Source organism: Aegilops tauschii, chromosome 4 (assembly GCF_002575655.3).
Source record: "Aegilops tauschii subsp. strangulata cultivar AL8/78 chromosome 4, Aet v6.0, whole genome shotgun sequence".
NCBI classification, from domain to species: Eukaryota; Viridiplantae; Streptophyta; class Magnoliopsida; order Poales; family Poaceae; genus Aegilops; species Aegilops tauschii.
The window spans coordinates 417915082-417922084 of record NC_053038.3 but is presented as its reverse complement, the minus strand read 5'-3'; positions in this window follow the sequence as shown (position 1 = coordinate 417922084).

The following is a 7003-nucleotide window of genomic DNA, read 5'->3' as shown; positions in this document are numbered from 1 at the left end:
GGTTATGATGGGTGATAATCAAGCGGGCGATAACCATAGATAGATTATGCATGGAAAGCGAACTAGCTTAGGTAAATGCAAGAACGATACATGCCACTGGGACGGACCCGAGCGGCCTGGGGATGATGCAGCCCGAGGGGCGCCCCCAACACAGTAGGCTAAAGATGCAAAGGGATACATGCCGCAGGGACAGGTCCGTGCGACCTGGGAATAATGCAGCCCGAGGGGCGCTCCCAGCTAAATAAACTTGGAAAATGTCACCTGGTTCCGTTGTCGAAGGGATGTTGGGGCAGCTGAAGATGCGTGGCGAAGGGGTTGCTCCTCACGAGCCACCGGGACCCTGAGCCTCGGGAGGCTCTGGGATCCAGGCGGTTCCTCGAGGACCGTCTCCATCTCCACCAGGACTGCGTGATGCCTGGCCTCGTGAGCCACCAGGACGCTCCGCAGGCTGCGCTGGAAGGCGGCTGCCATGCTCGGCAGGCCGAATGGCATGCAAACATAACTGTGAGGTGGGCCCTCGCAACGTCCCACGCGCGATGGCCAGAAGAGCTCCTGAGATGCGGCCATGTTGAGCCCTGGGATGTCGACGCAGACGCGCAGCCCACCATCCTCGCCTGGATGGGGAGCTGCGCCAGGTGGGCGGCGGTCGCCGCGCATGGCTCTTGCTTCTCGAAGCTCTTGGGTGATCTTGGTGATGAACTCCTGAGCACTAGGCGCTCCTCGCCCGGTGTCCTCCTAAGGGAGACATGCCGTGAAGCACGCCTCCACGTGGTGCCCGAGTGCCTCCCTCATGATGTTGGCCAGGTCCAAGGTCCTCCAGAAGAGAGCCCCCGAGCCTCGCCCGAGGAGGGCGTCGGGCGCGCCTTCCTATGCGAGGGAGGGAGGCGCCCCAGGCGCGGGCGCCGATCCTGTTGTGGCACCGCTAGAGGTGCCGCTCCCCTGAAGCCCTGCACGGAGTAGCTGCTTCTTCTTCCTGGGGATGGCCTCAGGATGCTATATGGTGCCTTGATTGTCGGGGTCTTCGATTGTTGCGGCTTGGAAGGCGTGCTCAAGGGAGCACACCGCATCTCTTTCTTCACAGGGGACTGTGATGATCCCGCCACTTCCTGGCATCTTGAGGACGTTATAGCCGTGGTGGGTTACTGCCATGAACTTGGCCAGCGCTGGGTACCCGAGGATGGTGTTGTATGGCAGACGGATGTGGGCGATGTCGAAGTCGATCAGCTCAGTGCGATAGTTGTTGCGGGTGCCGAAGGTCACGGGGAGGCGGACCTGCCCTATTGGGGTGGTGGAGCCATCAGTCACTCCTGAGAAGGGCTTGGTAGGCTGAAGCTGATCGTATGGCACTTGGAGGATGTCGAATCTGTCGACTGACAGGACGTTAAGCCCCGCGCCGCCGTCGATGAGGGTCTTGGTGACTTGAATGTTGCTGATGACGGGTGAGCAGAGCATTGGGAGGGCGCCAGCAGTGGCCACGCATTTGAGCTAGTCAGCCGAGCTGAAAGTGATGGCACACTTGGACCACCTGAGCGGGTGCGTGGCCTCGAGCCTGGGAAGAGCTTCATTCACCTCGCGAGCAAACTACTTGAAGATACGATGAGAGGCTGGGGCCTGAGCTCCGCCCAAGATGCAGGCGATAGCACGTGGTTCCTGGAAGCCCCCGGCCCCTCGTCCTGATGGTGGTCGTCATTCCTTCTTGGTGGTGGCGGCAGCGGAGGAATACCGGCATTACCCGGAGGGCGGTCCTCGCGAGGCTGGTCCTGCCAACGGTCCTCGCGAGGCCGGTCGCGCCACTCCTAGAGTGGGCCGCGATCATCCCAGCGACCTCCGCCTCGTCCTCCTCCTCGTCCATAGCCCCGGTCATTGCGCTCAGGGCGTCGACTGAAGTGTCCATCTCGAATGGCCCTGAGCTCCTGACAGTCGTTGGTGTTGTGGCTGTGTATGTTGTGGAAGGCGCAGAACGGTCGTCGGCTCTTGGATGACTCAGTATGGTCCCGGCCGCGCTTCATATGAGGCTCTGCCGCGAGCACAGCCACCCCCTTGTGCTTTATGTCCTTGGCCTTGGCTTTCTTCTCCTCTGGGTCGGTAGCAGGGAGCTTGAGGAGGGAAAGGCACCCCTCCTCAGCTCTCGCGCACTTGGTCGCCAGGTTGAACAGTTCCAGAGCCGTGCATAGATCCTCGTGGATGGCGAGCTCCTCCTTCATCTTGACGTCGCGGACGCCATCAGAAAACACCGAAATGATGGCCTCGTCCGTCACCTTGGGGATCTTGAGACGAATGTTGTTGAAGCGATGGATGTACTTCTGCAGGGTCTCTCCTGGCTGCTGCTTGATGCGGCGTAGATCACCCGCGGCCGGAGGGCGGTTGCGAGTGCCCTGGAAGTTGGCGACGAAGCGGTCGCGCATCTCATCCCAGGAAGAAATCGAGCCCGGGGGCAGGTTTAGGAGCCATGAGCGAGCACCATCCTTGAGATACATGGGGAACCAGTTCGCCATGACTTTCTCATCGCCCTTCGCTGCCTCGATGCTCAGCTCATAGAGCTGCAAGAACTCCGCAGGGTCGGGGGTTCCGTTGTAGCGAGGAGGCAGATCCGGCTTGAACTTGCCCGGCTAGACGACGGCACGCAGGTCAGGAGTGACGGCGCGGTAGCCTGCCGGGGCCACCGGGGCCCTCTGTAGAGGTGGGGCCTGCCCTTGGTGTCCGCGCACCACCGCCGCAAGCGGCGCACGGTCTTGTCGTGGTGGCGTCGGGAGTGCAGGAGCATTTTCTTGCGGCCGGGGAACTTCTTGGCAGCTTCCTTCTTCTCGCGCGGGCGCCCGACGCGGTGGGTCACGCTGGGGGCAGCGCGCCTTGGCACCAGAGCGCCGTCTTGGTGTGGGGGTGGCGGAGGTGCTCCGTGAGCTACGTCGCCCGCAGCCGGCGGCGGGCGAGGCAGCGAGGGGTATGGCGCGGGGGAGCCCCCAGCAGCGCTGACGAGCTCGACGATGCGGTCGAGCCAGTCCTCGTAGAGGTCGTCGATCGGGCAGTAGCGTAGGAGCTCGCGTGCCATGAGCAGCGCGGCCTGTGCGTCCGTGGGAGCGCGACGAGCGTGAGACGATGAGCCGGCTAGGGTCAGCGACGGAGTGGCGGTGTGGCCATCCCGCCGCACGGAGGGGTGCAGTGAGGACGCTTGCTGCTCGTTTCCCGCCGGACCGGTGGTGGCATTGGCGGCGGGTGACGGTGAACGACGGGGAGGCCTACCGACAGGAGCTGTCTGAGCGACACGGGCGGCGAGGGCGGCCCGGCGCTCGGTGCGGGCTCGACGCGCGTCAGACATGGATGCGACGAAGCGATGGGACACGGATCGGCAGAAGGAAAGCTTCGGCGCACCCCTACCTGGCGCGCCAAATTTCGGATTTCGGGTTCCGGCAAAACCCTTGAGGTTCGAACACTGGGGTGCGCACGAAGATCTCTCCTCCCCCTAGCTCACGCCCTCACCGCGATCTAAAAGCTCAACGAGTCGAACTCACCGAACAAGAGACACAAGGTTTATACTGGTTTAGGCCACCGATGTGGTGTAATACCCTACTCCAGTGTGGTGTGGTGGATTGCCTCTTGGGCTGAGGATGAACATTACAAAGGAAGAACAGCCTCCGGAGGAGAGGTGTTCTTGTGCTTGGTGAGTTCGGGTGGTCAAGGGTGATCTGAATGATCCTCTTTTTGCTAAGGTGGTGGCTAGTCCTATTTATAGAGGCCCTGGTCCTCTTCCCAAACATTGAGCGGGAAGGGATGCCACAACGGCCAAATTTGAAGGGAGACAACCAGTACGAGTTATCCTGACCAAAGGTGGTCTTCGCCTGCCAAAGGCTCTGGTGCTGACGCTGTCTTGGGCTCCATGGTGACCTCCGTCCTGCTAGTCTTTGTCTTGTTGCACCGATATGGAAACCTTTGCCTGATGCCTCGGGACTCCTCGCATGCGCTTGCCTCTTTAGCACCAACGAGGAAACAAGGACACTGCGTGTGCTGGCGCCCGCCTGGCCCCGGTCGTCAGGGCTTATGTCACGGCAACCTCGCGAGGCGCCCCTTGCCTTGATCCCTCCGTCCCTCACGAGCCAGCCTGGTGAGGCCGCCCCCGGGGGGTCTTGTGTCGTCTGCCTGGCAATGCTTGGCCCCTCGCGAGGGTCTTGAGTGTTTGCTAGTGAAGATGGGCCGTACAGGGCCGCGGGTGGAGCCACGCCGTGGGCCGCCGGTAGGCAAGTCTGGTGACCCCCGTTCCCAGGACGTCGATAGTGTTGATGGTGTGCCTGCCATCCTGCAATATAGGCCGTCTGATTTATATCTGACGGATAGGAAGGAAACTATGGCAATTTTGCAAAGAGATACCCACACCCCTCTCCACATTTGCAAATAAGGCCTTTCCTCGTTCATCCTTTTCTCTCACAAGATAAACTACTCATACAAATGCATCTTGATGTTTCCGTGCAATGCATGGGCATCTTGCTAGTGTAGATAAAAAAGCAGAGTTGGTGATGATGGTGTGCCTGCCATCCTGCAATATAGGCCGTCCAATCTATATCTAACGGATAGGAAGGAAACTATGACAATTTACCCGCACTCCTCTTCACATTTGCAGATAAGGCCTTCCCTCGTTCATCCTTTTCTCCCACAAGATCTTGATGTTCCGTGCAATGCACGGGCATCTTGCTAGTTTTCTATAAATTTGGTCAAATTTTATGAAGTTTGACTTCAGTCAAACCTAATATGCAGAGTAAATAAAAATAGAGGGAGTATATTACTCCATGACCACGACGGAAGGGAAAACGAGACAAGTTATTGTTTATTTGAGCCGTTCAAGTATAATGATGCGGTGTTACTTATTTATCATTCCTCTCCAACCCTCTTCTCCATCGATCATGCCGCCCTCCAGTTGAGTCCATCCTCCAGCATGCGTCATTAGAACATTTTGCCGGGTATCATTCGCATGTGGGCCTAGACCATGCTTGTATTTCCAATGTTGTAATTTGTCCGACATGAATACAAACGAACAGTTCGTTTAAAGTTTCATTTTGCCTCCACTACGTGTCGCTTCCCGTCTTAGTTTTGAAATTCCATTCGGTTCATGCCCCGACACATCTTGACGAGATCGATTGATGTTGAGAGATCAATTGTGTGGCGTGCAAGGAGATAAAGGTTTGGTCTGTTTCTATGATAGAAATGACCCGCGAGGGGGGGGGGGTTCTGTGGGGATCAGAGGGAGTATATTGTATGTTCATAAGCTAAACGAACGTATTGTACTCACCCTAGTCCTCTTTCAAACGATCTCCGGACCCCGAGATGAAATCGAGAGAGAACGAGTGGGTGCATGTGTGATACCTAAGGCGGATTCAAAATTTTGAACTGGTGATCATAGCATCCGCAAATCATCTATAAAGGGTATTCAATGTTCGTTTCGCTTTTGAACGTACAATATACTCCCTCTGATCCTTTCTAGTTTACATATAAGTTTTATGTGTAGTCAAAGTATCTCTACTTTGATCAAACTTACAGAAAAAAGTATCAACATTCAACAACGCCCAATCAATATTGTTAGATTCGTACGTACTCCTAGATTTGTACTCAAACAGAGATGGTTTCCAATTTGTTTTCGACCATGTGAATGTGCTTGTTCTCGCGCATGCTCTTGCTACTAGGATTTTGCCACGTATAGCCAGTCCAATAGTAACTTTTTTAAGCTCCCTATCCAATAGTACTAGTGGAGTACTGACAACATCTGTAGTAGAGTATGCAGTGCTCATAGTACTCTCTCCTTCCATTTATATAGGGCCTAAGAGCAAGTCTAATAAGGCCTAGTCAGCAGGCTATAAGACTTGTCATGTCATTAAAATCCTACTTGGAGGAGTGAGAAGAGAGGAGAGATAGTGAAGCGGGCTCTTATATTCTACAGCCCGGCTATAACACATAGATCAGGAAAAAATAGTATGCATGCAACTCTCTTCCAATCATATACCTTGCTCATGCAAATATTAAATGCTTAGAGCCAACCTAATAGCCATTCTAAGAGCCAACTTACATGACACTTTTGCCTATGTGGAGGAGAGAGATGTGAAAAAGTAAGGGGAGTGAGCTCTCATGCAAGAGCCTAGCTATATACGCATTCCTAGGTAAATACAATAAATATGAAGAAAGAGATAGAGAGGAGATGGGAAAAAGTACTAATACAATAGCCAACCTTATATATTATTTTTTGCGGGAAATAGCCAACCTTATAGCCCACACTATTGTATGAGTGCATATAGATGATGGCTATAGATGACATGGCAGTTCCTTAGAGCCATCGGCTGGCTATATTATTAACCATGCTCTAATGCATTTTTCAAAACCGCCTTTGACTATTGACAAGATTAATAGTACATGAGATGTATAATGTGAAAATTATATCATTGGAAGCTCCTTTCACATACGAATTTGACCATATGCTTTGTGTAAGTTGCATGTCATATATTATTACTCTAACATTTGGTCAAAGTTAGCCTCGAAAAATGCATTAGGCCCTGTAGATGGAAGGAGGGAGTAGTAGTGGAAGTGGATCCTCTGACGTAGGTATCCCTGCCTTACCCTCCCTTTCGGTCACTTACTGGCGGACCCCATGCTTGCTAGGCCCCGCATGTCAGCTACTCAATGGGTTCGGCCACGTCAGGGGATCCTCATCCGTAGTATACTCCCTCTATTTTTATTTACTCCGCATAAAACAGAGGGAGTGGTAGTATAAATGACGCGGGCGGGGGAGAGGGAGGGACGTCGGTTTGCTCTCAACTGCGGTCCCATAAGCGAGCGAAAATGCAAGCCGACGTGTGTTCCATTCGGTGAACGACGTGGAGGGTCCAACATGCCGGGGTGCAACGCGACAAGAGTGATGTACAATCAAAACCGATTGACCGGTCATCATCGGAACCACTATTCACACCAGAACCTTCGCTGCTCGGCCTACGCCAGCCACTGCCCCAAAACCACACCTCCCCTCCAG